The 12,429-nt window shown below is 39.8% G+C and overlaps 1 protein-coding gene across 3 annotated transcripts in view; it reads left to right on the forward strand.

Annotated features, from left to right (window-relative positions):
- zfhx3b (zinc finger homeobox 3b) overlaps positions 1–12,429 on the forward strand; it is a 272,318-nt gene that overhangs the window by 77,869 nt on the left and 182,020 nt on the right. The window lies entirely within an intron of this gene.

Raw genomic sequence — 12,429 nt, forward strand, 5'->3', positions numbered from 1 at the left:
TAGTGTGGAGCTGGGACTTAGGCTGAGGCTGTGGCTGCTTTGTTTTGCTGGAGAAAGTATTGATTCTTTGTAAGTTTGTGGGAAGTGTGCTGCTTTTGATCCTGCCAGGTGAGAGCAGATGGAAACACTGGATGTGGGGGGGCTGGCTTAGAGCGGCCCAACTCTTTACTTTGTGTGTGAGTGAGTGAGGGAGAGATTGGGGGAGAGCGAGAGAGAATGTGTGTGTACAGGTGTATAGTTTTCTGATGTTTATATAACTTTATGCTTTGGATGTATAGATTTCTATATGCAGTGCATCATGTTCGAGTTCGATTTGAGTTATTTTTGAGAGTCATGCTGCAACAGTCAAATGTGTGTGTGTGCGCATGTGAGTGTGTGTGTGTAGTATCGGTGTATGTGCTTTAATGCTGTGTGTCAAAAAGTGGATGACTGTATATTTAGGGATGGGGCCAAGGTTATGCCCCGTCATACTGGAGTGGGCAAGATAAGAGCACATAGGGATTATACTGGGAAAAAAGGCAGAAATTACTTCTATGTTTTTTTTTAAGCCAAATTTGAGTGAACAACACAAAGAGTGCACACTTTGACAGACACACAGTTTATGCTGCAAACAAACCTTATTCTCACTGTGTCATGTGGCCACATTTTACCAAACTGGATGGTCAGTGTATACAAGTGCAAAAAAAGAACATGTGACCACAGCACACACACAAACTAGTTGTCCATGGTTTCATTCACAACATGGTTATACTCTAGAAAATCATTTCATCTTTTGAAACTTTCTGTGTGCAAAGTCAAATCAAATCTTTAAAGTGTTTTACTGAGAAGTAAAACAAAAGTGTTAATTGTTTTCCTAACTTTGTTCTGGTTCCACATTTATAATTTATATATAGTTATGTTGTAAAATTCTGGCAATGCTTTTTTTTTTTTTTTTTTTAAATCAAAAACAAGGTTTGAGCAGGTGTGAAATACTGTGTCTAGCTCTGGGGATGTGCCAGCATGTAGATGTGTTTAGCCACACGCAAGCACAGGAAAAGTGGAAAAGCCGGGACTACCAAATTGTCAGCAATACTAAAGACATCAACACAAAAATTTCAGCCATCCATCACAGCTGTCAGCTTGTTTCTGTGGCGACAGTGATTTATTCCAGTGCTGAAATCCATTTGGACTCTCTCTCTCTCTCTCTCTCTCTCTCTCTCACACACACACACACACACACACGCACACACACACACACACACACACAGTCCCTTTCCCTCTCTTTCCCCCCTCTTTAACTAACTCTCTTACTAACACACACTAACACAGACATGAACTTGATTTTTATGCACAGAAACTCCTAAGTGTTAATTTTTGTAAAAATGGTTTTGTGTGGAGAGGACATGTGTTGTGCACATGTCCTCCCAGAGCTGCTGACATGGTTATGGAGAGCAGGTGTTTAAAATATGAAGTATGTTTTATTGTGGCGGGTTCAGACTTTTACAATGTAAATTTTTTAACTTTCAGAGCCAAATGCAGCTTGAGTGTTTGGCTGTTTCTTTGTTTGTAAAAAGCAATACAAAGAAAAAAAATTCAATTGGATCAGGGGACAATGCCTAAAGAGACATTAAATCTTGCTACACATACATTTGACAGAAATAGAAAAAAAAAGGTGGAAACATCTTTCAATAAGACACAATCAAATCCACAAAAGGGACCATCGAGTTAGTTCCACGTCTCTATAAAACTGTTTCAGAAGAAAGAGGTTTTTATTGCAGGGATTTTGTGGTCTTAGGTTTTATCGTTACAAGAAAATCTTTACAACTTTTGCATAAACATTTTGTGTACAGAACTCCTTTCTAGATTAGTAACATCCAATTGCTCTTCTGCTTATATAAACCATTCAACTTTGAGCTTACTCAGTGTATGCATCAAATTGTTCTTCAGCCTATGAATCAAAACTCCACTTTGTGTGATTTTTAAGCCAAAGACACAACATAAAATAATAGGCTATTCATTACTTTTTTGACTGCACTGAGACCAACATTTATAACGACTTTAAATCTAACTTGTAAAAATTGTTATATCCAAACGTGTCTTTATATTCTCTGCAATGCAATAAAAACAGTACATTTGACACAGTGACGTTCCAAATAGTAGCTCCATAAATCTCAAACAGGAAGTAGAAGATATTCTTACAAGCGGACAAAACTATTTTTAACAGTGTAGTCAGGATTATCCCTACAGTGTTTTAGCTCCTGTTGGGCTCATGACACAAGCAGAATACAAGTAGGAACATGAATTAAACCTGACATGCACATTGAATTGACTGTGTGCGTGCATCCATGTTGTGTGTTTGTGTGAGTGACGATGAGGAGCAGAACAGAATCCTGCTTCCACGCTGGTATGTTCCCTCTCTTCATCCTGTTCTCTCGTTTAATTTCCTTTCTTCTTTGCGCAGCCTCTCTGGTATTTTTTCATATGTCAGATGATAAGTCAGGTCCTACACTGGGCAGGAAGATATATCAGTCAACACACTGCCCCTAATATCCCCCATCTGCCAGCAAGCACACCCTGTTCTAAGCCCTGCTCTAGCCCTAAGCCAGGGCCTGAGCCCTATGACTGCCCCCTAGGATTTCTCTGTTTGTGTTTGTGTGTGTGTCTGTGTGTGTGTGTGTGTGTGTGTGTGTGTCTGTGTGTGTTTGCATGTATTTTTGTTTCACGTGACTTTGTGCTTGCTTCAGCTGTATTGCATTATGTCTGTTTATGCCAGTGATAAAAAAAGAAGAAGTATATTCCTACCTTTATAGATGCATGGCCAGGAGATCTCTCCCCTTAATGTGTTTAGTCTGTCTGCACAACTATCTAAAAAGCTCATCTTTGGATGCCCTATGCTGATCTGGAGTTTGGCAGAGCAGAAGGAGGCTCTGTTGTGCTCTCTGCTCTGGTCGGGCCTGTGTAGGGATGATGCTAGCACTGAGGCTGGTCAGAGAGGTCACACAGGCCTGCCCAGGTTTTGCTAGAAAGTGTCACAAACATTTAAGATGAGGGATTTCACTCTTGTAGCTGGGTAAAAAGGGATTTCCTGCTTCTTGTGACACAAAAACAGTTGGAATAATTTTTAATTAAACCAAAAAAGCGGTTGTGATCAGCATAAATCAAATGGCAGGTAAAACAGTGTTTTGAATTCTTTGTAATCTAAGGATTTCACTGTATGTGTCATGAGCTTGTCTGTTCTTTCAGTTTAGGTGCAGTGCTCGTCATGTCTGTGACTGAGGCTGTCAGTGCTCCTGCATAGTGATTGAACTCCAGCTAAGGTCTGGGCCTTGCCATGATAACACGCCAAACTTAGCTCTTCTCCTAAAATCCTGGATTAAAGCCTGCTTTAAGAGCTTAACATGGTCAGCCATTCAAACATGCACTGGATTGACGGGGCTACCCCGCTTGTGTGTTATCTCCTTTAGAGTTTAACAAGCACACTGGCTAGCTGTGGGGAACAAGTTTAGCACCATCACTGTCCGTGTTTCCACATCCTGTAAGCCAGAACACAGTTCATGAAAAACGAATGACTGGGGCAAAACCTGTGCTGGTTTGTGTCAGTACTGCTATCCTAATGGGTTTCTTTAAGATTCCATTCCTCCTCTTGAAAATAGATCAAATTTAATGCACAGGTACTTTCTGCAGTGCATTGTTTTTCTGTTCTATCTTAATTTAACCTCCCTTTTATTTTGTTTATGAAGCCAACAACTTTAAGTTTTATTTCAAGTTTAGAAGCCTCATTTCAAAGCAAAAACTGCAGCAATTTCTAATCAAACTTTATCTGTTAATTTTTTTCTTTGAAGTTCTCAAGTGTTTGCTAGTTTACTAGATATTGATTAATTTACCGTTACTAAATATTGAGAATGGAAATCTCAAAGTTAACAAAACCCTGCTTGATGGTGCAGTCTTGAATGAACTTGAAATTCAAATCTTTGTAATATATTTTTCTACAGACTAATCCAAATTCGCAGAAGAATGCCACACGCGTAGAATCAAATCGTCTTTCTATCTTGATTTTTTTTATTTTTTTTGATTGAAGAATATTTTAGACACATTATGTTTCCACAAGGTTCTCTCTCTATCCTAAAGTATTTTCTAAAAAGTACTTTTTCCATTCTGTTCAGTGTTGAGCATAATACATGGTGCAAAAAATATTTGAAGAATTAAAGATATTTGAGATTTGATTTAGGAAGCTTTTGTCAGCGTGTGAATGGCAGCATGGGCAGTAAGAGCTTTTCATTCCTTCAACCATACAAACTCCTCCATTGGCAGTTCACAACGAGTGACATCTACTTTCCTCCTATAAGAGGACGAATTCAGCGCTGTGAGTGTGGAAGAGCAGCTCTGATTGGATGCTGTGTGCAAGTATTTACAGACAGTGTTTTCTGACACTGGAGATAGCTGCATCTGTCACGACTGTTATGGACACACATTGTTCTATTTGACTCATAACAGGTGCATCTGTAAACCTGATTCATAATTACAATATTCCGATCCTGAAAGTTCAGAAGTCCAGAGAAATGTGCAGTGGTTAATGAGAGTTGTTATAAGACACACAGCCTCGAGAAGCAGAATTCTGCTTGACATCTCTGTAGCCTCATTGGTTGTTGTTTTTATTTTTGTTTGCATGCATGGCTGGAGCTTCTTTTTCTGCCTTAGTTCTGAATATGCATTGCATTAAAGCATGTTGTAATAATGTTGGCCTGCTTTGCACAATGTGTGTCCTCAACACGTATGGTCATTCCACATCTTCTAAGAACTTATCACGGCACTCATGTGCATAATCACTTCAAGCTTTTTTCATGTGTGACTAACTTTGGCAACCACATCGGTTTGCCCGACCATATATTACACTTTTTCAGCGTCACTCATTTCTACAGGAGGAAATCTAATAGCTTGTTTTTTTATGATGCCTTTCCAAGGATAAAAATAAGAGCGTTGCCAGTTTACTGAAAGGCGTGTTTATTCTTTGGCCTTCACTAGCAATATCAACAGTATGATTATTTGATTATACTGTGTTTACTTTTGAAACTATTGAACATGATGCATTGTTTTTCAGCACTTCCAAAGAGCATGAATATCATTTAAAATAGTTGCAATAGCGTGCTGTAGAGGGGGCAAGGGGGTTTGTTTTGTCATTCTGTTTCACAAACTGAGCCTTTGAATCTTCCAAAGCAGAATATTTGATTATTAAAGGAGCTGTAGAGACCTGAGCGATGCTACGTGTTTCATGGTGGTGCTGTGTGTGTCAGCGTAAATAAAGGTGGGGTTTGGTGCGATGTTGATTTCATCTTGGCTGTTCTGCAATAATTCAAGAGAGGAAGAGGAGGAGGGGCGGTTTAGTGTGGTGGGGAGGCACCATTTTACTCCTCCAATCCCCCCTACGCGACCACTGGAATATAATCCGCTGTCTCCTGACCTTCAAATCATGCAGCGCTGCAGTCATTTCAATTGGCCCGGCCGCCATTAGCGTGAAATGTCCTCTAGCCACTCTGCTTCTGCACATGGAAGATTTCCTTTCGCCCAGCGTGGTTTCCCTTCTTCTACTTTGCTCCTTCCCTCCATCTTGCATTCTCTCCAGCGTGCCCCCCTGAAGCCTGGCTGCGATGGAGGGTGGGAACCTCTTACACTAAGGAAATGAGCCACCACAGGAGATGCTGTTGGTCAAAAGATGGAATGAAAAACACTCACTCCGTTTGATATGTTTGTGTTACATTGTGTTCCTTTTCGAAGACAATATATTTGTTGGCACAATATCGTTATTGCTGCTGTCCTTTTAAATTGAAAAAAATACATAGAGCTTCTTAAAAAACACAAATATTCCCATCCAACAAGATACTTACATGCGGTATAAGGTATTTAAAATAATCTTAGATGTTTGCTACAACTGCTAAATAGACTCTGATTTTGAAAATACAGTTTTTTTTAAATAGTTGTGAATTCTACTCATATTTTTTTTTTCCAGTGCGGTATCACTGGTGTATTTTATTCCCACTGACAGCTACTCTGTGGCCACAGGGTTCGTTTGAGCACGCCCGGGATGTATCCCCCGGCCAAGAGCATCACATCCAGCCAGCAGCCTGAGCGTTCCTTATCATACTGCAAAGAGGCAAGAAGATGTACTGACTGGGGCACAGATATCACATGCCAAAGCTCAGCATGTGTTATGTTGCAAGTAGATAGATCAATTATTGAAAGAGGACATATTTGATATGATCTGAATATTAAAAATATATCAGAGGGCAAACAACATTCATGGCTGTCTTCAGATCTGTGCTGAGAGATGTGTGTCAAATCTCCAGAGAGATGCTTTATTCAGAAAGGGTCAAGGGGTTCTCTGAATGTTTGATAGGATGCAAGAATAATCTTATTTTATTTTTGTTGTTCATTTATAAAAAAAAAAAGTACTGAAAAAAATGTCAGCTGCACCTTTCAAAATTATGGTTATTATCAGCAGGCCTCATAAATTATTATTCCTCCATATTCATAATGACAGATAAATATCCTCTGACCTAGAATTCAGCTCACGATGAAACTTCATAACACAAACACACATCTCAACATCTTAGTGCTTCTTTTCCCTCCTGTTTCCAAAAGGATGTATTTTTCCTGGTAGAGCACAGAGTGAATTCGGCTCACCCTGTCACTGCTTATTATGTGTCTGGAGCAATGACAGTTTAAAAATGTGTACTACTATTTACATACACTGACTGACTGAGTGCCAGCTTTGAGAAAACACAGGTGCAGTAGGTGAAATGATGAGATTTGTTTACATACGCAACCATTGGTCTTACACAAGTCCTCATCTGAAACCCTCCCTCAAGTCTATTTCTCCCTACTGGTTGTTATTACATACAGTGTATGTATTTATGATTAATGACCCCACTGGGATATATCCATTATGCTATGACCTCAAGGTAAAATTGAAATGCATGCACTGGATGTAGAGCATTCTCATATTATTGCCCAATATACTTAGCAGCCATTACATTTGTTGGCAGTGGTGGAAATAAAACAGGGGACGATGAGGTTTCAAATCAACACGGCCACTCTAAGAAATGGACTTATTGGAATTGCATCAAGTTGATTGGACTGAGAAATGAATACTATTTACAATGGAGCAGTGTTAAACACTCTTGTTTCTCCCAGCTATAGGAGTGCGTTGACAGTCAGTCAGCATCAATTAAATCTCCTGATCTGTATAACCTGAAAAGGCCGGACTTGTTGTCTTCTAATAAAGCTTGTCTGTGGCAGCAGAATGTTTCATTTCCTCTTGGAGATTGCCCTCAGTAATGCAGAGTGCTTATCATGGTCCTGGAAAAGGAGTGCAACAACACAAGGTTCTGATGCGTGATACCCAGATCAACCTGGGGCCAACGCGTACAGCACTTTAAACAGCATTTTCATCTTCTTTTTTTTTTTTTCACCGAGCCATGATCATTTGACACTTATAAAACCTTATTTTTGTTACATGATGCCACATGTTAATGTGTTTGGTTTGAATTTACAGTGTTCTTCTTTTAATTCTTTACTTTTGACCGAAAGACACATTTTTTTTGTCAATGTTATATTTTGAAAGAGAGCGCAGGGCATTTTGGGCATATTTTTAGTGGTTTTATGTGTTTGTGTAGATGAAAATGAAAAATGGGGTCTGGGAAGGACGGGGTTGTGAGGGGGCCAAGCTGTCCCTGGCTATTCATTCTCTCTGGCCCCCCTTGTCTAATTAATGGGCCACGTTCATACACGTTATTGCACCAGAGGGTCTGTCACTCATTAATCATGTGACCTTCTGTGGCACAGTTAATGACCTTGGAGGAGTAGATCAGCTGGAGATGGCCGAGGCTGTGGAATTAAATTGTTTCTGGAAGTGGTCATGGTCACATCAGGTACGTTAACTGCCTTTCTTCTCAGGCCCTCTCCTGTTACACCTTAGTCTGTGCCTTACCCATGGATTTTTGCAGGCAATGCCACAAGGGTGGGCCAGCGGGAATTTCAGACATTGGGGTCCAGGATTAGAGTAGGCAGGGGATGGAACCAATGTCGAACTCAAATCACTCAGTTATGACATTATTGGCTGATTTCCTGCATGGCCTCAGCCTGTCACTCTTCAACTCCCAACTCATAAAAGAACCAACTAACTCCAACTTCTTCAGAAAACTTCTCTCATCAAAGTTCTGTATTACAGCTCAATATTCAGCAGTTTTTTAAAATCAAAGTTTAGTTACTCTATGGAGCAAGTTAAAACTCAGTTTTCATGCTTTAATGAAACTACATTAATTAAACCAGTTGATTCTTCAACATGTTTATAGTCATTTTGTCAGCAGATTAATAGGTCATGTAATTGCCTTGTTTGTTTCATGTTCTTTTTGATACTGTCGGTGAAACGCTACAAACCTCCAGCTGTCTAAATTTGCTTCATGAATCTTTCGGGACGTGTTACAAAATCCATTGCTGCAAAATGCATGTTGTTAGGGGCTGGCATTCCTTTTTGATCATTGGCAGACAGACTAATAATCAATTACTGTATTTATGATAGCTGGTAGCCTTATATATTTATTCTTTAAGGACATTGGCCAGTGAGGCTCTTTGATACCTCGTGGCTGAAGTAAGTTCAACAATTATATATAGCCAGCATATTTTTAATGATCTATTTTGAGTGAAAGGGAATCATTTCACAATGTCCAAAGTTTAAACGATGATCGCGTTATGGTTGCCACCTCCTTTTCACAATCCCAGTATTAAAAATGTTAGCTTTCTTCTCACTGACATTGAAATGGAAGGATTTTGTTTATCCCTGCCTTTGTTTATTTAACATTTTGCTCAGCGGGGGAGTTTCAGATAGATTGTTTTCAAGACAGTCCCTGCAGACAGCGAGCAAACACTCTACAGCTTCATCAAACAGAACAATCTTCAACTTTCCCCTTTCTGCAGTGTGCAGGGAAATGTGACTGAGAGGAACATCATAATGGAATATGATTGAAATGATCGTCATAATTTCTCTTTCTGACTCTGTAACAGCATGCAAGTGCTGTTTTTCAGAGGATTTATTTAGACCCATGTGCAAGTTTACCATCACACAGGGAAAAAAAAAACACACTGATGGATGAAAACATTTCATTTTTATGTTGCAAACATTTGCGAGTTTTGTTATTAATAAATTCACTCATGTGTGATGGATGCTTGTTTTTTTTCTTCCCTTAGTCAATATGAAAGCGTCAACAGGAATTCGGTAACTTAAAATTCAACCTGAAATAAAGGGAGGGAGCTGAAAAAGAATTGTGAGCTTAAAAGTGAGTTCACCCCCGTATGAAATGAGTTCTGAATTGGGCTTATTTTACATTTGAGGCCAAGTGAGCTTTGATTTTAGTATGATGGCTTTTTTTATGTAAATATCTATCTGTTGGGTAAAAACTGATCTTCCGAAATGACAGCTTCAGTGTCAGCAGCATGCACTGATCCTTAACAGAGACAGTCATGGGGGCAGTCATGGACATGTATCTTTTAAACACCATCAAATAAACACATTCCCACTATAGGACTGCACAATAAACCACAATTTGATTTTTATTCAGATTTCAACATTTGCAAAAACACATTGTGCAAAAGTCTGACTTTAGTCTGAGGAATAGTAATGATAAATAAATAGCCAATGCTTTCTTCCTCAGCATGCATGTTTAACCTACTTGGTATACTGTCCATTCTTTAACACTATCCTATTCAGATGAAACTCCAGCCGGCTATCTGCCATTCTCAGATTAATTGATGACTATTCAGTTGCCTATTCCCCCCCAGCTTTTCGGACTTTAGAAGGGACATGTTGCAAACACATATATTGTGTCACACATGAACAATAGCACACAGACACTGTGAGGTATTACAAATATGCGCTTCCAAAAATGTGATTTATTGCACTTCACATCGTTATCAATATTAAACAATTGCATTGCACATTTTTCTCATATCCTGCAGGCCGCCATGTACACTGGGCCACTATCCTCTCTTCTTCTGTCTTCCTTACTGCTGTCGTCCTTCTATCTCTCCTTCCACCATCTTTCTCCCTCTTGCAAGTGCAGTCTTGATTAGTATTTTCCACTGTTCCGTAACCATGGCAATAAGGTCACTGCATATGATACTTAATTGAATCTTCCTAGTGCTTTTGTGTGCATCTCCTGTGTCCGGACAATAAAAAATCTTTCACTGATGACTCAAATCCCCTTCCTTTTGCTCCACTCCCCTCCATCCTTCTTTTCATTTTGTGCCCCATGAATTTATTCATATGTTTCCTCTGCTACTGCTTTCTTGTTCTCCCTTTCTTTCTTGGCCTCTCTCTGACCTAGACTTCCTTGTCCTGTCATGGCGTTTTTATCCCCTCTCCCCAAACATTGTTCTCTTGCTAGCTGTGTCCTTCAGAAATGACTAGGACAGTGTTAGTTTTATGGTGAAGAGTCCAATTCACTTTTAATTTTAGGGTGGTTTTTGTCTTTTCTTTACACTTATTGCTCATCAATGTCAGTGTATTTCATAGTACACAGCTTCATTTTGTTGCTGCTTTCTTTGCCCCCTTCCTCTTCTTCCTGCATGTGTCTTTTTACTTTTCATCCATTCCAACATTTGCATACTCAAATCAGTCTCTGGTACACTCGTTAAATTGATTTCAAACAACACTGATGACTCAAGTGATGAAAAAAGAGCGAGGCACCCAGGAAACCATTGGGACACAAAGTGAGCCACTGACACAGGGTGCTCTTTGAGCAGGTGTTCTGATTAATGTCTAACAAATTATGGCCCTCTAAGATCCGGACATAAGTGGGAGACATCCCCTCTTCACACAGCGCACGGACAAACACATAAAAACATGCTGACTGTGTCTTTGTTCATGCAAGTATGGAGGCCAATCCATGACAAAAAGGGGATGCAGGTTCAACGGGAGAAAACAGAGGAGTGGATAAAGAGCAAAGGCCTGAGGTGGAGGAGGAAGGGGTCTGTTTATGAGCTTATCAAAACAGCACAGTGGAAATAAAAACTAAAAACATGCTTAATCAAACGTTTTCTTATGTACAAAAATTCAAGACACAAACATATTTTTGCCTTTTTTTGGGCAGGTACATTTATGGAAAGGTCATTTAATTTTACCTGTAATAAGTGAGTTTTTGTTTTTGTCTAAATAGGGAGTGTGCTATTACAGCAGTCATTAGACTCAAATAAAACAAAGAGGGATGGGGGCATAAGTGACAAAAAAAACAAAAAAACATATGCACACACATCAGATTTGACATATGCGCCATAAAATAACCATTAGCAGTTACCTACAATTCCAAGTGACAGTCTATCAATAATGTCACTCTGAAAATAGGACAGGTTTGTTGCTGTCCCTAAATCACTAGAGACCCGGTATAGCAGAAAAGCATGCAGATCTACAAAATGCATTAAGGCCAGATGTTAATGGGTTTGGTGGGAGCGGTGGGAGCAGTGGGACACCCAGGGGTGCAGGAGGACATTGCTCTCATGGGCTTCAGACGCCTGCCTGGTCTGTTGCTCAGTCAATGTCTGCTTGAGTTAAACTAAGCAATAGATGTTACACAAATTATAAGATAAGATAAGTTTTCATCTCAAAATTTGGATATGTACATTTTAAACATGGTCTAAAGTAGCCCATTGTTTCTCTGTTAATGTTAAAATATGTCTAAATGTAAAATGTGTTTTGATTACGTAAATATCTTGAGTGCTGTCATCCCATAACCCATGCTATCTAATGGTAAACTTAGTTTTTTGTTTGTAGTTGTGCATTTTGAGCTACCAATCAAAACAGAGCATGCAACATCTTAACCTATACTAAGCTTCTCTAATCCCTTTAAGCACACACAGAGCAAACTCTGTCACTTTAAAAGATATGCAAACACACATGCAAACAAGCAGCAGCATTTGCACACACACACACACACACACACACACACACACACACACACACACACACACACACACACACACACACACACACACACACACACACACACACACACACACACACACACACACACACACACACACATGGACTTTCATTCAGGAACCAACCCCTTCCTCCTTTAATAGGGCATTTGTGTACAATCAGACTTGATGTTGCATATGAATGGACCTTTTAATGAATGGGACATGCACACAGTGTCTGCCAGTTTTGAAAGCCAAGAGTGGCGCACACGTCTTTTCTATTACCATGTTTAATACGGGAGCACGTGCAGGCTATAGTGTGCCCATCTGCTTCTCGCACACGCCCCTCAGACGCCCCGTTTCTACCATGTGCTGGCGTAACAGGCAGCCATTGTAGCAACAAGTGTCTGAACATTACCACGCTTGCCAGCTCCCCTCACTTGGCAGCGAGCCTGCTAAGCTGGCCGCCCCCTTATGAGAAAAAAG

Source organism: Symphodus melops, assembly GCF_947650265.1.
Source record: "Symphodus melops genome assembly, chromosome: 3".
NCBI classification, from domain to species: Eukaryota; Metazoa; Chordata; class Actinopteri; order Labriformes; family Labridae; genus Symphodus; species Symphodus melops.